This window comes from Taeniopygia guttata, chromosome 5 (assembly GCF_048771995.1).
Source record: "Taeniopygia guttata chromosome 5, bTaeGut7.mat, whole genome shotgun sequence".
Taxonomy (NCBI): domain Eukaryota; kingdom Metazoa; phylum Chordata; class Aves; order Passeriformes; family Estrildidae; genus Taeniopygia; species Taeniopygia guttata.
In genome coordinates, this window is record NC_133030.1 from 41,712,872 (window position 1) to 41,733,461 (window position 20,590).

At 44.5% G+C, this 20,590-nt stretch overlaps 1 long non-coding RNA gene across 2 annotated transcripts in view; it reads right to left on the reverse strand.

The window, feature by feature from the left end:
* Window positions 1–18,476, reverse strand: part of LOC115495312 (uncharacterized) — a 37,325-nt gene extending 18,849 nt beyond the window's left edge. The window contains exons 1-2 of one of the 2 annotated variants that reach the window (XR_003960519.4): window positions 18,320–18,476; window positions 9,144–9,381 (exon numbers count right to left, since the gene is read on the reverse strand). This is a non-coding gene — a long non-coding RNA (uncharacterized lncRNA). The remainder of the gene's footprint in view (window positions 1–9,143; window positions 9,382–18,319) is intronic. The other variant, XR_012056417.1, reaches the window with a different exon arrangement.
* Between the last annotated feature and the right edge of the window lie 2,114 nt (window positions 18,477–20,590).

Genomic DNA, 20,590 nt, shown 5'->3' on the forward strand with positions numbered 1-20,590 from the left:
TCTTCCTGCGAAATACCCTCGCCAGCAAGCCTTAGTGCATCATCCCGCCCTGGCATTTTCTCTCCCCGGCTTGCCGTGTTTTCTGCGCTCGTACCCTTCTCGTGTCTCTCTGGGAAAGGGACTGAAACACACGCCCCGTCACCTCACCCGGGCCCTCCTCAGTTCTGAGTGCACCAACTTAAAGGCGCGGAGATGTATCTGGGTGGAAAACAGGGTTGCAACAGGCACTACTTACTACCTATAAAAATGAGAGATATTGAATTACTTTTTGTGTGGACTTAACACAATCCAAGAAAGTCCCCATCCGTCCTCTAGAGCTCTCTTTGGCGAAGGGGAGGCATTCCCTGCCGAGGCCAGAGAAGGAGCAGGGCTCCTGCCAACTTTTGGATGTCACTGGAGCGCAGGATGCAAACTGCTCTCCATCGTGCCGGGCGCCGGATCCTGCACCCTGCGCACTAAATCCCAACGAGCACCCGCTTTATCTGGAGGCAAATAGAGCAGGATATCCTTCAGAGCTGCAGTGAAGAAGAGCTGGGGAAAATGCAATTTCATTGTAAAAGTATTGTGGTCAGTATTAAAGTAAAATGTTTTAATTGTGCCTAGAAAGTACTTTTTGGGGTTTTTTTGGGGTTTTTTTGTTTTTTGTTTTTTGTTTTTTTTTTGGGTTTTTTTTGGTTTTTTTTTTGTTTTGTTTTGTTTTATTGTTTGTGTGTGTGGGTGGGTTCTTTTTTTCTTTTTTATGTAGCCAGATTATCACCCAGCGTGCTGGATTTACACTGCATTAGTGATTGTCAAGATTAGAGCAGAATCCCCAGATAACAAACAGGAACACAAGACGTCAATTTATGACATAATAGCAATAGTAATGCAACAATAATCATAGTCGAAAGAAGGATGCAGTGAAGGCAAGTTGAATATCTCAGTTCTGAAGAGAGACGCTCCCTGCATGGGAGTGGCTTTGATTAAAAATCCCCATTATATTCACAAGTATAATTTTATACTTCTTTTTACTGATAGAGAGGAAAAACAACAGCCTCTGTTTAGGATCAGCGGTCCTATGTCGGGCAAAGTTGGTGCATGAAACCACCACCAATTATAGGGACAAGTTCGGCAATGCAACCTTCCCCCTGGACCCTGCTAAGTGTCTATGCAGGTCACAAAAGCTTCCTGGACCTCCCAAAGGAAGGTGTACATAAAACTTGGCATTCCTGTGCCTGCAGCTATTTGGAACACAAGCCCCAAGAAGAGAGGCTGCAGGCAGCCTCTGCCCTGCAAAGGGCACCATCATCAGATGGTGTGAGAGAGGCTTCGGAATTGCCATGCTGAGGAACGAGTGGGATCCTGGCAGCTGGCCTGCCTCCGAGGGATTAGAGACTCCCCCACCTTCCCAGTTCATGTGGTGGCACATGCTGCAGCCAGGCCCATGAAGCCCCCTTTTTTTTTCTCAGTCAAACACTTATTACTGCAGCAGGAGGCTTGGGCAGGGACCCCTCTGCACACATAATGCAAGAGCCATGAGATGCTGGGGGACTCAGTGTCCCCTCTGTCCCCTTGTCAAAGCCACTGTTGTCCAGAACTTCTCCTGTACCTGCCATCTCAGGGGATCACTAGATCCTTCTGGGGTAAAACTTCTTTTATTTGGGAATCAGGAGCTCCAATATCCTCACTTCCCTCATTGATGAGTGTTGCTTTTCCAGACCCCTTTCTCCATCACATCTTCTTTGGCTGAAGCACTGATTCCCCTCTTTGGGGTCCATCAGCACATTCATGAGGACCAGGCTGGAAGGGATGCACTGCATGATGGTGTCAGGGATGGTGACATGAGCTGCAGGCGAACAGCACTCTCCAGCAGTTCCCTGCTTATTTGCCAGCATGCTGCCCACTGGTTTCACCTACTTATTCCCATTTAGAGCTGGAGCACTCAAATTACTTACATCAAGGCTGACTACCCATTTCTACTATCAGCAGCCTTCTTAATCACTCATAACTCTTTTGGTTGGGGAGTGTGAAGTTCTTCAGATCTGATCTCTATCCAGAGAAGCAGTGGTTGCTTTGACTGAGCTGTGTTTGAGCAAAAATGGCCCAGGGATTTATGACTTTAAGTGCCCAAGCCACAAAATCCTTATCCCATTATAAACCAAAACTCTATCTTCGTGGAAATTAAAGAAAAAAACCCCAAATAACAGAGAAACAGGCAGTAGAAATCTGTTAGGACTAAAATGATGAAGCAACTTTCAATGATCCATTGAAAATCCATTGCAACAAGGGCTGAGTTGTCACAGGTAAAGAAATGGTGTTACTGCTGCTGGGGTGCTGCTGCTGCTGCCTGGAAACCTCCTTGCTGAAGGAACTGCATGGTGAGCAAGTGTGCAAGGCACTGTACAGTTGAATGCTGCCCCACGGGGAAGCCAGGGGCTTGACTGGGACTGCACATGGTCACCTCTTACGGGAGCACACCTGGAGCCTGGCTGCTGGCTGCAGAGCTGCCTCTTGGAGAGGAAGAGGAGGGGTACGGGGGCAGGGTCAGACCTGATCAGAGGAGTCCAGCGGCTATTCAAGTTCAAGTTGGAAAAAGATATCTATTCCTATCTCTGACACTGTTTGAACTTGACTGGCCACTCAGCTATCAGTATCAGAGTATACGGTCCTGCAGGTAATGCCCCAGCTGGGAAAATGCTCTTCTCTCCCTTGGCACTGTCATAACAAACACCAAAAAAAAGCTGGGTAAGCAGTGAAGCTGTGCCATTCTCTAAGTTTGAAAAAGCAAAAGCTATAACTATTTCATTAATTATTTTGGCCAATGAGTTGGAAACAACAGCAGGGAATTCACAATCACTCGCCTGTCATTCTGTCTGTACACAATACTGTTTGCAAGGATCATGGTCACCATCTCATTTACTTTGTGCAATGCCGTAACATTGAGGCTGGCCACGTTTTAGTTTGGTCATTCCTTACTGCACTGCCTTGGCAAGCAGCAGGAGTAGTTTGAGGGGAAGGCACTGCAGCTCTAAACAGTCGTATCTACAAAAGCCATGAGCTTCTCTGGACTTAACAGCTAAGTGGAGCAAGATGGAGAGTGAGATCTTCCTGACCAACCCCTCTGTGCAGCTCTACTCCATGACTGTAAAAATAAAGTACTCAGGTTAGAGTGTACTTACAGAGTGCATAAGTGTTTTAAAAACATTGTGATTCTCCTACATGTGTTCATTGCAACACAATCTGCAGCCACAGATTTGTAGTGTTGCAGTCTCTTCCTGGCCATGCACGAAAGCAACTTCAGTAACAGCTGGGTAACTACTACAAACAGCAGCCACTCCTCAATGCCGAGAGTTTTGGGCTAACCTCGAGCAGGCTGCCTTTCCTCTGCTCCTGCTTGCCCCAGGCCCCATGGAAAGGTACACAGCAGCCTGTCAACATCAGGATTTAAGAAAAGCATGAAGGAAAATCACAAATTTCAGAACTGTTCAGTATCACACCTGGTGAACAGCCTCATCCTGGCACTGAGGATATGTGCACACAAACATGTGCAAGTCTGCTTAACAAGGTGCAAGCATGCCATGTACCTGGGCAGGAATCCCAGGGTCTAGGAGCAGCTATGCCCAAGCCAGGAGCCTTGAGGGTGACCAAGACAGGAGGCTGGGTGTGGAGATGCTCCGGCACAGCTCTATGCTGCTAGGCAAGAGTCAGCTGCTAGGCAGAGCAAGCCACATATGTCCCTGCTTGTCTGTGTAGACACACACTGAATAACCATGGCTGCTTCCCAGAACAAGTTTCTAGGCTTCATTATATTTTTTACTTGTCTTGCAAGGGACAGAGCAAGCACTCTGATAAATGAAGAGTATGGGCTGCTTGCTTGCTTTCCAGGAGATTTATGTGACAGTCTCTCTCTCTCTCAGCCTAAGAAATCCTGTGTGCTGTTCCTCACAGTTGTCATCCCTACACAGCTGTAGACAGGGTGCAGTGCACTTGGGGAGGCAGCAGATGAGCACGCTGTCATTGCCCCTGTGCTCCAACCAGCAGCGCTCAGCAGCTGAGTCTGGGTGCTCTGAAAGACACACTGTGCTGTTTTGTTCCCACTGTTGCTCCAGTGACCTGAGCTAGCCTTCACAACCCAAGCGAATTCAGGAGACCCTTGTATGTAATCAGGAGACCTTTTGCATCACTGTCAATGCCTGTGAGCATGGCTGCTGCACAATCCCTGCGTGTGTCAGTCCCTCACCCACTGCGGATGCTGAAAAAGCTGCAAGTTCTGTTGGTAGGCTCATGATGCTGGATGGGGACACCATTGCTAAGGGGGCAGAGGGCACAGATGCCCCCAGGCCATGAAGGCAGAAGTGGGTCCAGGACGTGCTGCCCATCGTGCTGAGGCTGTGGTGGGCAGCAAGCAGGGACCATATGGAAGGTGCTGCCAAACGAGGCCATTGAAGCAAAGGCTGCAAATGAGTTTAGCAGACAGACATTTTGAGGAGGGGGAGGCAGAGGGAGTGGAGGAGAGCAGAAGAAAGGGAGAGCTCAACACCACAACCAAGAGGGGCCTGCCAGGGCCACACAGGCCTGGTGAACAGTGCTCCATTTTCCCTCACCACACACCTTTTCTTAACTTTAAGATCCCTCAAAGGAAAGAGGGGACCAAGGTGTTGTGGCCCCTTCTTTGTTTTTAATTACTTCCCATTTTAATCTTGATTTGCATGTCGATCTCTCAGAACTGGGCCAGGGACTCTACAAAGCCCTCGTCAGCAACTCCCCCAATAATAAACAGGAAAAGGCTTAAGGGGCAAATCACTTGCATGTTAATGAGACTGTTTGCTGGAGTCAAGAGAGAAAACAGCAAACAAACAAATGGACTGAATTCCAGCGGCAGCTGTTTGCTCCTTAATCTCAGCTTGTCAGAGCTGCCCTTTGATGGGACACAATCTACACAAACGATTGTGCTAAATCTTCTAATCTACGTCCTCATTATTACATCCCTTCTTACGCATGTAAATCAGGGACAAACTCATTTTAATATTTAGATAGATTATGGAAGGGAAGGGGAGGGGATTGGAGGGGAAAGGAGCTGCTGGTGGTGTCTGCTCCTGCTGGTTAGGAGGGGTGTTAATAAGGAGCACAGGGAGAGGAACTGTCTGCATAGAGCCCAGGGCAGCAGCAGGAGCAGGAGCACCTGTTGTCGAGGCAAAATAGGGAGTATAAAAGGGCAAGGACACCTACACTGGGATTCTGGAGAAGACATGGGCCTGGGGCAAAGTGATGTGACAGGGCACTGAGGAGGACCTCACCCTGGCATTCCCCAAGCCCTCTACCCATGCACTCAACCCCTGCCTTTGTTGAGGTGGGATGATGGAGGAAGGTTTGGTGTTGTACGTGGGGGCTTAGTGGTGTCACAGTGAGAGGTGACAGGGCCCCACTGTGGGGGCACACCAGGGCTGTGTGATTATCCCTGGGTACCTTGCAGTGCAGCGTCTCTTTGCAGCACAGCACTGTTGCCTCCCACCCCTCTTCAACCTGCTCTCACTGTTAAGTGAGCTGAGGATCAGATCAACCCCCAGGCTGGAGAAGCAGGCTAACACCTCACTGCAAAATTCAAGGATGCAGCCTCACTGCCTCCACATAAATGTCATTAGCGCTATGGTTATATACTCAAAATAATTGAGTGCAACAAATACAACTGTGGGAAAAAGAGCTCTCCTGCATTTCCCCGCCTCTAGCATCTCCTAATCCAGTTGTCAACCTACAACCTGCCCCATAACTTTCTTCTTCAACTGCAACAAACTCATGATACACCAGCCTTATTTCTCTGAGACCCTCATTCTCCTCTGCTCCAGGAGGGGCTGTCATATAATAAAATAGGAAAAAAAATAAAACAACCTGGTTAGTTCAGAAATTTGCCATTGACCTCACACCTGTGAAGGAAGGGTGCAGAAGATAAGCAATAGCCTGGTGTACAAAAGGTGACTGCAGAGGAACAGCAGAGGCGGGCTGGAATATAGTCAAAAAGGTCAAGCATCAAATAAGTTTGTAAGTAGCAGGATAATTAAAGGGAACAAGAAATCATTCTGTAAATTCATTAGTAGCAAGAAGAAGACTAAGCAAAATATTGGATCTCTGTTCAACAGGGAGTGAAAATTATTGACAGAGGATAATATTAGAGAAACTAATAACAGTGATAAAGAAGTATAATCTTGGCATAGAGTAAGAAAAGTGTATGGGAGAGATAACGTTATTGAGTCAGATGCACTCAGATTTATTTGGCATAACGAGCTTCATTGAAGGTGCTTAGAAATTTGGCTACAGCAGTCTCAGAGTCAGTAGTTGCTGTCTTCCAGGACCTGTTGAGATGTAGTGGAGTACAGGAAAATCACAGGCATTGCTCCTATAGAAGTGAAGGAAAGGGTGATGGGTAATTATAGACCAATCAGCTTAATTCCCTTACCCATTACAATTCTGGAATAAATTACATAGTTATCACTAAATATCAAAGGCTAAAATGAGACAATTGTTTTCAGTGTGAATTTGTCAAGAATTAGTCCCTTTCAGACCATCTAATTTCTTGCTGTAGCAAGACAACAGGTCTTGTAGATAAAGAAGGAACAGAAAAGGTTGAGTATCTTCCATAAGCTGTTTAGGCTCCATTTCAAAAGATATCCTTATGAATAAACTAGGGAAATATAAAATAGCAGAAACTAACATTAGATAGATGAAAAATTAGTTGAAAAACTGTGCTCAGAGAATAGTCCTCAGTGGTTTACTATCAAAATAAAGACTGTATTGAGAATAGTTTCATGAAGATCTGTTCTGAGTCTGGTTCTGCTCACTGGATGAATTAACAACATGGATAACAAAAGAGGGAGTGGGCACATCAGGAAGACACAGACCTGGAAGGCACTTTAAGTACACTGAAGGACAGACTTAGCATTCAAAATCATCTTGGCAATTTTGAAAAGTAGTTGAAAAAATGTAGATTCAAATCAGCAAGAAACCATGCAAAGAATCTCCATGATGCAGAAAGAATGAAATGCATAAACAGGGGGTTGGAAAACAACTTGTTATGCAGCAATTCTTCCAAAAAAAGCAGCAGGGGTTAGAAGGGATTACAAGCACTGTCAAAAATAGTATAGTGTTGCAAATAAATCAAACATCCTACTGTAAAGAATGGATAAGACTACAACTGTCAAGACCTCTGGAAATTACCTTTCCTTATATTCAGCATTGGTGAGACTTTAGTTGGTGTATTGAGCCCAGTTTTGGAATTGCCTTTCTAGGTGGACTCATTGGAGAGTGCCTAATGGAGGGCAATAAGAATGATCACAGATATGACATGTGTCTTGCAAAGAAAAACCTGAAAGAAGTGGTGCTGTATAAATTGAAGAGGAAAGACAGAGGGAGGATAAAAGAAAATCCCCAGGCATAAAAATTGTATCAGAAGAAGGAAAAAAGCTGCCCTCTGTGCCCATGGCACAGGAAATTGTAGCAGGAAAGGTCTGTGTTAAACACTAGGAGGAAAATTAAGAAAAATGAGCAGGGGGAGCAAAACAGACTGCAAGAAAGACACTGGAAGAGATTACTTAGATGCTTGTCCCTCTGTCAGGAATGAAATGGGTATAACTGGTCATGGCACAGGGCAAAAGGAGCAAAGAGACAGCCTCTCTGGGTTCCCACTAGTCCTAGTTTTCTTAGCAATTTATCTCCTGATTTGACATCCACCATAGGCTGGACCTGATGATCTTAGAGGTCTTTTCCAACCTCGTTATTCTGTGATTCTGTGATCTAACCTTCAGCAGTGTTTGGGATGCAATTACGTAGATAGTGATGAGGCATAAGGAAGTGACACTGGTTCACTGAACACATCACTGCTCTCTTCACCCACACCCCACTGTATTCTTACTAACCAGGAATGGCGGCAGGATGGAGACCTGAAAAATGATGGAAACCCAAGAGCTGACTGAACTCTGGAGATGGACAAAGTACTGGCCCTTACCATCTTCTGGGGTGTGGCTAAAGGAAAAGGGTAGGAGTGTGCCACCCAGATCACTGCCATGTGCGCCCATGATTGATTGAGCATTGCTGTGAGAGTTAAAAGAGTGGTGTGAGCATCTGCTTCCCTGTCACCACCAGATAACCAATGTGACTGCTGGTACCTCTCCTCCCTGCTAGGAAAACTAAATCAAGTGATGCCTTAAAGACTTAAAATAAACTGTCTATATACCTTAATAGAAATACCTATTTCTGCAGCATTTCCTTTGGGAAATCTAGCGAGGTTGTAAATGTATGAGGTTGGCATGAGTATCCACCACAAGTAATGGAATTTCAAGTAAAGGCTGGAAAATTTTCCTTTACCCTTTGTCTCTATTCCCAGCTATTTTTGTCTGTATGATTGTTGTTCATCACCTTCTTTCCTTGGCCCCATGCATTCTTAATAATAGAATAGAAATAAAGGACCATTTAGGTTGGAAAAGACCTTTAATATAATTGAGTCCAATAATTTACCCAGCACTGAACCATGCCCCTAAAACCCACATCTACGTGTCTTATAAGTACTTCCAGGGGTATACTCAACCACTTCCCTGGACAGCCTGTTCCAGTGCTTGGCGACCCCTTCTATGAATAAATTTTTTTCTAATATTCAATCTAAACCTCCCCTGGCACACAACTTGGGACCATTTCCCCTTGTCCTATTCCTTGTTACTTGGTATAAGAGGCTGAACATCACCTGGCTACAACCTCCTTTCAGGTAGTTGTAGAGAAATAAGTTCCCTCCTGAGCCCCTTTTGCCCCAGGCTAAGCAACCCCAGTTCCCTCAGGTGCTCCTCACAGGACTTGTGCTCCAGACCCCTCAGCAGCTCTGTTGCCCTTCTCTGGACACGCTCCAGCACCTCAATATCCTTCTTGTAGTGAGGGGCCCAGAACTGATCTAAGGTGTGACCTCACCAGTGCCCAGAACAGGGGACAGTCACTGCCCTGGTCCTGCTGGACACACTTTCTGACACAAGCCAGGATGCTTGTATCATACACTTGTATCACACCTGAAGCTCCACTCACCCTTGTCTGTCTGAGGCGCACAAATCTTTTCTGTTGAGATGAGGGACAGACCACGAGAGTATAATGGTCCCTTGGCCAGGTGGGCCTTGGACTTACAGCCACTATACCTGGGATTAAAGGTGGACACATTCTCAGGATCCATCCTTGAGTCAATACAAGCAGTTCACTGTTGTGTTCTAGACGTTGTGCTGATTCTCAGGTTGCATTGTCTGCCAAGCCAGGATGTTAGCTCTGCTCTTCAAAGCTCCCTCAGAGTCAAGTATGTCCAAGTCTGCATATTCACCACAGCCCACCTGCTCATTTGGGAAAACACAGTGGCCTAAGTCCATGATGAAGTGAGGGAAACTGGAGATTAAATGGAGATAAATGTCAATGAGGTTTGGCTACTGAATAAGTTTGCAAAAGAAATACACTACCCCTGACTGGGTAAGTTGAGGACATACAGCAGTGCTCCCTTTCTTATGGAGCTTTTCCACCATAACAGAAAAGAGGGATTAGTATTATAAAATATTATTAAAACAAACAAGCAAATGCAATAGTCCCTTCTTAACAGATTATATAGCCAATTACCAAACTATTTTAATAGTCATAAGGAAAACTGGTTTGAAACCCTAAGACATGTAGCAGCCCCCAATATGCTTAAGGGAAGGCATTATCAGAAAAGACACAGAGCATGCAGAAGATTGCAGGAAAACACATCAAAGAGGTTAAGATGGGTCATGGTGCGTTATGTAGGAGGTTTCCTGCCTTCACTGGGATTTATATGAGCCAAGCAGGCAGGATGCAAGGAGTCAGCAGCATTGCACAGCTTCTGTGTTTTGCAGTGCTTGCTACTATTAGTAAGAAGGCAAATGTGTGAGAGTGAAAACATTTAATCTATTAAATGTTCCCTGTGACAGGGCTCCCACAGTCCTACCAATTATTCTGGGGAAATGGCTACAGTTTAACATCATCCATTCCCTCTCAATACTCACCTTTATTCTGTGCATAGGTGACCTGTGATCTGCCTTTCACTTAGTGACCAGTACTCCTCTTCCTAGTGCTAGCCCAAATCTTAGTCTTTCTCATCAGATTCTGTACCTTTCTGGTAGCTGACGGATTCCTATTCCTCTCCAGTTATCACTTTAGTCAGACACATCTCTACATGGCCCACAGACCAAAACCACAAGTTCCCAGGCATTTTCTTTCCTCTTTTCTATACTCTGTTCCATTTATCAGTATTTCCTTAAAGAACGAAATTGCAAAACTGCACAGAAAATTTGAGGTTTAATATTGGAAAAATGCAACATTAATAAGCTTCTCCATAATGTCATGTTTCTGAATGTGGTCTCAATCCTTTTTAGAGCTTTGTCATATTGCAAATGTACATTGCAATCATACCAAACTATTATGCCCAGCTATTTTCACTGTCCTACTGTCTGTCTCTCAGGCACATTTTTTGGCTCTGTGATTTTTCCCTTTAAACAGTTTGCTGAATTGACTCCCATCTATGTTCTCCATGCTGCAGCACTCTGGTTTTCTTCTGCTCGTAGGCATGAATTCTCCCAACTCAGTATCCTGCAAATGACATTAGTATACACCTTGGTCGCCTTTCTTCGTTGGTTTTGAAGACTTCAAGAAGGGCTGATTTAAACCCTCCTTGCTGAGAATTTTTGTCCCAACTTTATGGTTGTAGTCAGTCATATGGCTGCATTCTCATTATCACTGATAACTCCTATCTGAAAAATTCACAATAATTCTCCCAGTGGCAATTTCACATTTTGCTAATTAGAGCCTCAAGAACCAACCTGAAAGGGAATTTTTTAATCAGCAACAACAACAAAAAAATCCCTGCAGAGCTGAACAAAGCCCAGTGCATTTCTGACACTGGGCAAGAAGGTCACTTGAACCAGTTTAATTTAATTTGCATTGTGTTCTTAGCAATTCAACCTGAATTTATTTTGATATACAAATCTTGTGAGTAGTCTTCCCACACAGTGAATGCATCTTTGGTGTTCTCTTCCTCCAACAGTTCCATAATGCTAAGACAATTCAGTATGCACAGCAAAATTCCTCCGGTTATAATAGAGTGATGGAAATTAGATTTTTGCTATAGCAAGTGAGTTTAGCATTCTTTTCCCCTTTGGAAGATAAATTTGTCTATCATGCTTCCTTCTTCAGCACCTAGGTCTGTGGCATCCAAATGTTGTAGAAAAGTAATATAACCACAGCCCAGAACAAGAACTTCATTTTGATCTTCCCTTGTTGAGGCAGAGGAATATGCAGTTGTGCTGTTCCACTACTGCAAAAGCAGAACAATACCTCTCCTCCCCTATAGTGGGATCCATCTTGCTTAATTTTAGATGCCCACACCTAAGCTAGTCCTGGGCCACTTCTCTAGTCAGTATCTATCTCATCAATAAAGTCAATGGAGAAGCAATTTCCCTAATCCAGTTTATTTTACCTGTATTAAGGTAAGATAAACCATGTCCTAGGCTCTACTGAACCTACTGATCAGAGTCCGCTGGCTATAATGGGAGTATGCCCAAAGTAGACTCCCCACCCTGCAGGTGTTCATGCTGGAGCTGATGTATCCCACTGCCACATTGTGCTCTCTCTTTGGACAGTGTTTGACCCTATTTCTGCATTGTTCATTCTGACAGTGCCCATATAGATGACAATAAGTCAGAATCTTGGGGCTGTTCTTTCATATTGCTGCTGCCACAATGCTTTAGTCCAGCTCCTCTGTGGTACTTGGTTACTGCCTTTGATCGTGGAACCTCTCTTCGAAGTCTACCTACAAAAGTTTTTCCTGATTCCAAAATTCAGAGTTTGGGACAAGCAATGAAGGATTAGACCATGTCTATCAAAGAGCAGGGAGGCATTTTTGAGGAGCAATAATTAGTCTCCAGGGTTCCAGTCAGGCCTGCACAAGGTACTGGGCTTGGCAGCTAGCTGGTGTTCTGAGTTGGAGTAGCTCCTTCACTGCTGTCTCCACGCTATGGTCAGGTCAGTGCTGCTCTGAGCTATCACCCTGTAACTCATTAAGAGATCTGGGTTAGAAGCAACCTCTCCCTGGGAGGCAAAGGGTACCTCCAGGTGCTGATTTGGCCATTGTTTTCCACCTTCAGAAAATTGATGTTCAGTACAGGTTGGTCCCGCAGGTAAAGTGAGACAGGTCAGGCTTGATGGCCTCTTGTATGTGTGTTAATATCCAACACACAATACCCAAATATTCCTAGCATCCTCCCTCACACCTGAGTCCTCCCAGGGAGCAAGGGCAGCTTTTGGAGAGTCCTCATTAGGTCACTGGCCTTGGGAGCTGAACTCTCCCCTCCCCCACCTTGGTACACAACTGTTCCTCATTTACATAAATTATCTCTATTCAATTATCTGTCCAGATGTCCGAATTGTGCCACCAATGATCTGTGAATGAATTAAAAATTGAATATAATTTAATAATAACTGATTAGAAGGAGATTAGTTGTTATATAAAAAGCAAAAACCAAGAGATAGCTAGTTGCCCTTAATCCGAGCCAATCCACAGTAATTATAGAAATACAGTCTCGCTTGCTCTCCTTCCCATTTCTCTTCTTCTCCCCCCACATTTTCTCTCTTTCTCCTTTTCCCTTTTCCCTCTGTCCTTTCTTTCCTCTCTCTCTCCCCCCTCTTTCTTTTTTGTTTCTTGGTCTCCATCCCTCCTGTGCCTTCTCTCCACTTTCTCCTCCTGATTATAACTACCTACGTCAACAGAGTCAAAGCCCCTCCGGCTGCTGAAACACCCGTGTAGCTGGGGATGTCCTGGCAGATCCAACCAGCAATAGCTTCCAGCTGCATTAACATCCTGTCTTTCAAGCCATGTTAATGATGGTGTCTTTATACTCTCACTTTTCTGTTGAACGTTTCTGGAATCGCTGCTTTTTCCCTAGGATCATAAGGCAGGCTCTTTAAAGGTTTCCTTCTTCTTGTCTTTTGGAGTCATGCAGAGCAATTTCTATGCTGTCCTGGATGTTTTAAAATCATAAGTATTACAGAGGCTCTGCTCCTCCTCTTGCAGTAGGAAGAAGCCAGCAGCAGGTCCCTGAGCCCCTGTCGTGTCCCTTCAGAAAAAGATCACTCAGACTTTTGCAGGAAACTTGCCATGGATTTTTTTTTTTCAGTGATATTTTCTCCTCTCCCAGTCATACAGACAAAATACCCCAGAGCCAGGCTGAGATAGTGCCGCACAGCGTTAGAGGCAGAAAAAATTGGAGATAAAAATACAGCACCTTGTTATCTAAATGCTCCGTGGGGATCCCCCACCCTGTCTAACAGAGCTCCCTCCCTCCCTCCCTCCCTCTGAGCTGCCACCCAGCTATGTCAGCTGGGATTTCTGATGCAAACCTCCACCACTCACTGTGATTTTCAACAGCATGAAGCTGAATAACTAAAACCTACTTTTAGTTTATTTTTATTCCTCTTGTAAATTAGAAAAAGAAAAAAATAATTCGGTGATGTTAGTGGACAATTTATTTCAGGTAATTTCATAACATGATTTGGAAACTATCAGCCAGTAACAGACTAAGTCAACTTTCCCCACTAGTTCAACATGGGGCTTTTCAGACATGGACAGTGATGATTAGGGATATTGCTTACAGACACACTCTTAGAAGAAAAATGAAGCTGAAACAGGTATATTCACTGTCATAGACTCACTCCCTGTACTAAGATACCAGATATTTAAAACCTCCAATGTCTTGGCTTGCTATGTGAATTCAATCTTTCTGAATTAAAAGCTCTGCTCTCCCTTCATACATCACCCTTAAGAGCAGTGCTCACAGCAGCACTTTTTGCCTCTTCTAAGCACTAAGCCATCTGCAGCTGGTTGGCTCTACCAAGGTGGGCAGAAATCAGAGACTGAAGGTCTAAGGCCCAGAGAGCAAACCTACATGATGTAATACTACACAGATCATCTTGATGAGCTCACTGATGACACTGTGATGGTAGTTGGTAGTTATTTTACCCTCTAATGCACCTTCTATTTATTTAAAATAGAAGGGTATTTGTAGGAATAAAGGATGTAGTTAAACCTACACGTAGTTAAAGCTTCAACAAGAACCAGCAAATGTTTCCTAAAATAAATTTTGAGAATGTTAGCATCAAAAAACCCAACCATTTCAAAAGCAGTAGACATTAATTACTACAAAATATGTAACATTTTGAATACCCAGTCATTCAACCCCTTTAATTAGCACAAATGAAAATGTGAAGATTTACTTTGTCATTCCATTAATATGCAGTTTGGGTAAATTCTGTTGTTTTTTTCTGTGGAAACACCACCCTGACCTGCAAAAATATTTATGAAGGTTTATTCTGGTAAGCTAGTTTCTGTAAGTGCTGGAAGCACACAGTATTTTTTCTCTTATAGTTGGTAACTCCAGAATGGACTGCCAGTTCCAAAGGAAGATGATCAAGAGCTAGTTAAGGTAACATGTCTCATTTACAGGTCACTGCAACTAAAATTCTTCATTAATTGTAATTTCTGTGTTGTTGCAAATGTTACAATGCTGCCTTGCTTATCACTATATTTGTGCTTTTCACAAAGACCCCTAAGAATCAAGAGAGTACAAGAAAATTTCAACTTTTATTAAAAAGCACTGTTGATGCAAAAGGTTTGACAACACCAATTGGAGCCATTTTACTGCAGAAAAAACTAAAAGAAGTTTAATACATTATTTAAAGCCTTCTACAATTTTGAACCTAATATATTTATTTTTTATGGACTTAATTCAAAAAATTTGGACTCCTGGGCTTTTGCAGTGAGCATTTTTATATTTTGATAATTAAAATGTTATCACTCTGTGGGTAGAAGATGTGTTCAGCAGACTTTGAAGGATATTATTTACATATGATTTGGCTTTGATAATCTTATTTTTTTTTAGTAACATTTTACTCACAAATAGTTCAATTGGCTTCTATGAGTATTATTCAATATGATAATGTGAGGAGAGGTAGAAAATATGTCCCCTAAGTTAATGCAAGACAAGCCATAGTTACTGAAGGTAGATTAATGATTTCCGGTTTGAAAAAAGCGTTTTGTTCTGTTTTATACATCCATCACTGAAGCCCACATGAAAACATTTTGCATTTTAGTATTTCTGTTGCCAAGATTCAAAGTTAAAGGGATTACTGAAATGTTTCTTTACTGTTAATTTTCCCAGGTTTAGATTTATGATAGAGGATGTGACAACAGTAATCATGATCAAACCCTTAACACATGTTACCTTTTTATTTCTCCCTCTTTTTGCATTGTTTCTATCAGGGTTTTGGCATTGGTTTTCTGGTGTTCATAATCCTCTAGAGCAGCCTTAGTTTGAAGTTGTTTTTCTTGATGATTGTTATGGGGATCTTCAGGAAAAGGATGTGCATTTACAACAAATCTAAGAACAAATTGCAATGTTTAGTTTCATTTTTTAGTCCAGGTTTTGTTAGAAGTCTGAAAATAAAGGGCAGTGCCATGGCATGAGCAGAGGGACCAGGAGCACTGCAGTCTAGTCCTCCCATGACTTCAGCAGATGACAGTGGATTTTAGCACACCAAAGCCAAGTGGTGTAAGTGACACCTGCTGGCAGATACCTGGGCAGCCAGGGCACTGCCCTCCTCCTTGCTGTGGGAGCAGGGGTGGCACGGGCTCACCGTGGGTCACACTGAGCCTCCACACAGCCCCAGCTTCATCGAGTCATAGACTACCCTGAGCTGCAAGGAACTGACAAGGATCACACAGTCCAACTCCTGGCTTGGGAATGTCATCTTTTTAGATCCAACTAGGATTGCCCAGATAGGGGAACCTTTTGACTCCATCCCTTCACCCTGATTCTCCATTATTGCATTCAGTGGTGGCTCCATGGATTTGTTTCAGATATTTCTTGGCTCGAACTGCCCTGCAGGTTATTAATTCATTAGGGCACACTGGGAGGCACTAAAACCTGCTCTGGGTGCCTCCACTGTAGATGCTTGGGGTGATTTCTTTGGCTTAGTTCTCTTCTGGAGCGAGCACCCATTAGTAGCTGGAAGGTGTTGGAAGTGGGGGCTCGAACCACATCATCTTCCAATCCTGTTTCATCTGCAAGGACATCAGGCTGAGCCTCCTGTAACCCCTGTGCAACACAGAGAGCAGCAACTGAGGCAACCCGAACCCTTGCATCCAGAGGGCAACCTGGATCCAAAAACCACACTGAATGTGGACAGATCCATTAGTCCCCAAATCTGACATGAGCCAAGACTGCAAGGTTTGTCTGTGCTGGAGCATGTATTTTAGAAGGTCTAAATGGGAAAGACCATTCCTCCTGTAAACAGTTTTAATGCTGGAATATTAGACACGGCTGTAAATCAGGTTCTCTCATACTGTGGGAAATTCTAGCATTTTAAAATATTTCTCTCCATGGAGAATTAATGTAATTTTAAAATGCTGTTTTTGCAACTGATTCTTTTTTAAACTAGTCTTACAGGTCACCAAGAACAGCTGACAGCAAACAATATATACTGCAGTATACAGACACTGGGATTGACAATGGAGATAGTGATTCCTAGTTTATATTTTAAAATCATTAAGATCATCTGAAATTTCATGGCACATGAAATATTTCACACTTTTGGCAGCATGAAGATTCTCTGCTGTGTTATAACAAAAAGATTTTCCATTAATTTAGTATTTACTCAGTATATGTAGCAAATGTACTTAACAGTTTGAAAATTAAAATGAAAATAGATTTAAACGATTTTTCATGCTGTAATGTGATAGTAGTGGAATAATATAAAATGAAAATGCATAAATCAACATCAGAAAATACTGTTCCAAAATATATTGCTTTAGGGATTACTGTAAGCAACTAGATATTTTTCTGTCAAAAGCCCAAACACTTCTATCCTTTTTCCGTCCCAAAAACTTCCAAAGAAGTTTTTTTTTCAACAGGAAGCTGTTTTAAAAATGTCATGCCTACTCTACTAATTATCCTCAGTGTGAAAAATTCAGGCCTTTTATTAACATTTATATTTAATTAAATTAATTATGAATTAGTTAGCTTGACCTTCTAGTGCTAAATCCTGTTATGCCTTTGTTAATAAATTAAAGAACCTTCCATCCTCTGAAAGTGTCTCTCCTAACTCATGGGTTGTTCATGAAGTTCTTATCTGAATAATTTCCAGTTCTTTGGTGTTTTTTAATGAAAATGTGGACACCAGAAGTGGACACCATATGAGTCTGTTATGGTCTTGAGATACCAAGGTACCTCATTCTGCTAGGTAACATTTTCTTGCCAATAGATCCAGAAATGGCATAGCTCTGATAGAGCAGATTACATCAAAAATCCATGCTTAGTTTTTGCTATCTGTCAGATCTCCTCCATCCTCCTCAGAGCCACTGCTTCCCATGACAGCAGCCTGTGACCTTCATTTTCTGTTCTGAGATATATAGTCCTGCATTTGGCTATATTAAAATCACATATTGTTCAAATGAGCAGAGCCTGCCAAGCGATCCAGATTGCTCAGTATAACTGACCTACTCCCAATCATTATTTATCACTCCACCAATTTTTATGTCAAGTTGAAATCATTACCTGCATTGATTTCGTATTTTCTTCTGAGTCACCACAAAGATATTGCATGGTATTGCCCAATAACTGATCTCTAGACAGCACATCTTCAAAATTTCTCTGGCAGTGGATGATTCCCCAGTGAATTTGTCAGAACCACTAATTAGTCAGTTTTTAATTCATTTAACACGTTTAATTCCGAATCCACCTCAAGCTAATTTTTTACCAAGAAAGTGACGGGGCGCCAAGTGAAGTGCTGGCCCGCCACCCAAACGCGCTGTGACAGCCGCTGCCTCCCGCGGCTCTATTTTCCCGTCTCCCGAAAAGTCACACTCGGATTGACGTTCCCCATTGAGCACCCATCCTCGGGGATTGCCGGGGCCGTGGATTCGGGCACTCCACCCCCGCCGTGCGAAGCGGCCCCGGCGCTGGGCTCGGCGGGGCTGCCCCGCGGGCAGGCGCTCACCGGGGGCCCCGGGGAACCGGGGGTCCCCGTGCCCGGGAGCCCTCCGGGCCGGCGCGGAGCTGCCGCCGGTAATTAGCGGCATTAGCGGAAGGAAAAGTTGCCTGCTCTGATCTCCCGTCCCGAGGCCACAAGGTCCCCGGGCGCCTCCATCCCTCCCCAGCCCTTCCCTTCCCTTTCCTCTCCTCACTGCTCTATTGCAGGCCAGGGCAGCCACCCCCTTCTCCCCTTCCCTCCCCGGCAGCCGGGGGAGGCTCCCGCTTGTATTTACCAGCAAATGATTAATTGTTGCTCGGCGCTGGCTGCTAATGCTGCTAATCCGGGCGGCTGCGTGTTCGGCCGCTCGCCCGGTGCCAGGCCCGGCGCAGGGCGCAGCGCCGCGGGCGGGGCCGGGCTGCGCCCCCGCCTGTAATTACTCCCCAGACAAATCTCTGCAAACACAGGAGCGGGGAAATCTCTGCCCATATTGCAAGGGGCTCCGGCCCCCACCCGCGGAATAATTTTGAGACTCAAATCCCAGCAAAGACCTGCTACAAATTGCTGCAAATTAAGCTGATTTTGCCCCGAATGAGGGATTTTCTGCTGCAGATCAGCCCTTCCCGGAGCTGATGAGGTGGGGATTAGAGAAGGGACTGAAATCAAAGGGACAGGATGATGCGGGAGGGGGGAGCCCGAGAGGGGAGCCCAGCAGTGAAAGTCCCGGAGCATTAACACTTATTGATTTCTACTTTGCTGACATTTTATTCTATTACCAAGTTTACGATTAGCCTAAACTAGGATCCGTGACAGCCAAGGCAGGGTGCGGAGCCCCGAGGAGTGAGGGGCACTCACTTCTTGGGTTTGCACCCCACCAGCCCCGCAAGCATCTGCTCTAAGCAAATGCCACCTTCCGGGGGCTGCCTGGCTCCTGGCACTGGAAGGGTTGTGATGCGAACTGAGTTTACAACCCGGGGCAGGCTGCACTCTCTTTTTGCTCACCAAAAGGATGCTGGTGATTTTGAGGAGAGGGAGCTTTCTCCAAATTCTATATTCTTATTAACCCCAAAATCTTTCCTATTGCGTGTGATGGAAAGAGTCTGATCACCCCCTTCTCTACATCTGCCTGTCCGTCTCTCCATCCCTTCTTCTCTCCCTCTCCCTTCCCTCTGGATCCTCATTTCCATCTGTTTAAACAGCAACAGCAATGTCTGTTGCAGGTATTTCAAATTGCACCATTAAAGATTTTATGTTGGGGATGTTAAAATTAAAAAGATATATGTGCAAATAGTCACTATGAATTTAATCAACTTGATTTAATACTAATAGGAAACAGCAAATGGAATTTATGACTCAAAAAGAAGTGAATTTTTAAAATAAATACAAGTACTTTTTGAAAAACAGAAAAAAAATCCCAATCTGAAGAGTTTATTAGAGTCTAATCCCCCAACAACAACTGAACCCGGGGCTGCCCACCCAATAATCCTGGCTGCCATTAAAATATTAAAGATAAATCTAATCGTCTCTTTATCCAAAATAAGCGACTTTTATGTGGAGAGAAAATGTCTAACCCTTTGGGAAGAGAATTACTCCTAATGCATCAAATGGAATTCAGTCAGGATGGCAAAACTAGGTTTAAAAGCAAATGAGATGGTAATAGAGATAAAGACCAGTATAACAAATTAAAAATACTCATTTACACGAATTAAAATCACTCCTGAAAGGGTTCTGAGTAAGGAGGCCACTGGATGGTCTTGGCCCTTCTTGGTATGCATGGGTTTATGCAGCCTCTCAGGACATGGGGGGAGGCAGGATGCTGTGCTGAGTGTCTGTGGGGAAGATCTGTTCCTGACCCCATCTCTTGAGGCAGTTTTTACCCATATCCTACAGTGGTCCCAAACCCATGCGTAGTGGAATTTACACCACTCCACAGCCTCCAAACAACTGCTTCTGGCCCCAGCATTCCTTCCCCAGCTGATGTCACAGGCCCAGGATGTCTCTGTGGATTCCCCCATGCTCCAGAGTTTGTGACATGTTGTGGCAGCTTCCAGTGGCACCAAGTTCATGCTGGGCAGGGCATGGTGCCCAGCCTGGGACCTGGCTGATGTCTGTCCTTGAGAACATTGTTGAGGATGAGTGTCCCCAGGAAGCTCACCCAGCTGGGGCAAAATCACCTCTGGGACCTGGAAAATGAGCTTGCTACATGCCAGGAGGAGCTGTACCTGCGTGGTGTTTGAGCACAGAACCCTTTGCAGAGGTTCTGGGAGCTGTTCTAGGTTCTAGGAGCTGTGAATTTCATTTCCTGGTATGTGAGAAGCTTAAAAGGAGTGGAGCAAGGCAGAGAGGAAACCTGTGGGCACTGCTGTCTTCCCAAGCCCTGTGCCTGGACAGATGCAGCATCCCAGCCATTGTGCCCCTTCCCTTCCCACAGCTTCACACCCTCCACTGGGAAACAGCTTCCAGGCACAACCTGTGCTCTGGACCTGCAGGAGGGACACACCGCCATGGCAAGGGCATGGATATGGGCAAGGGCAGCATCACAGCTGCTGATGGGTGCGGGGGTGGG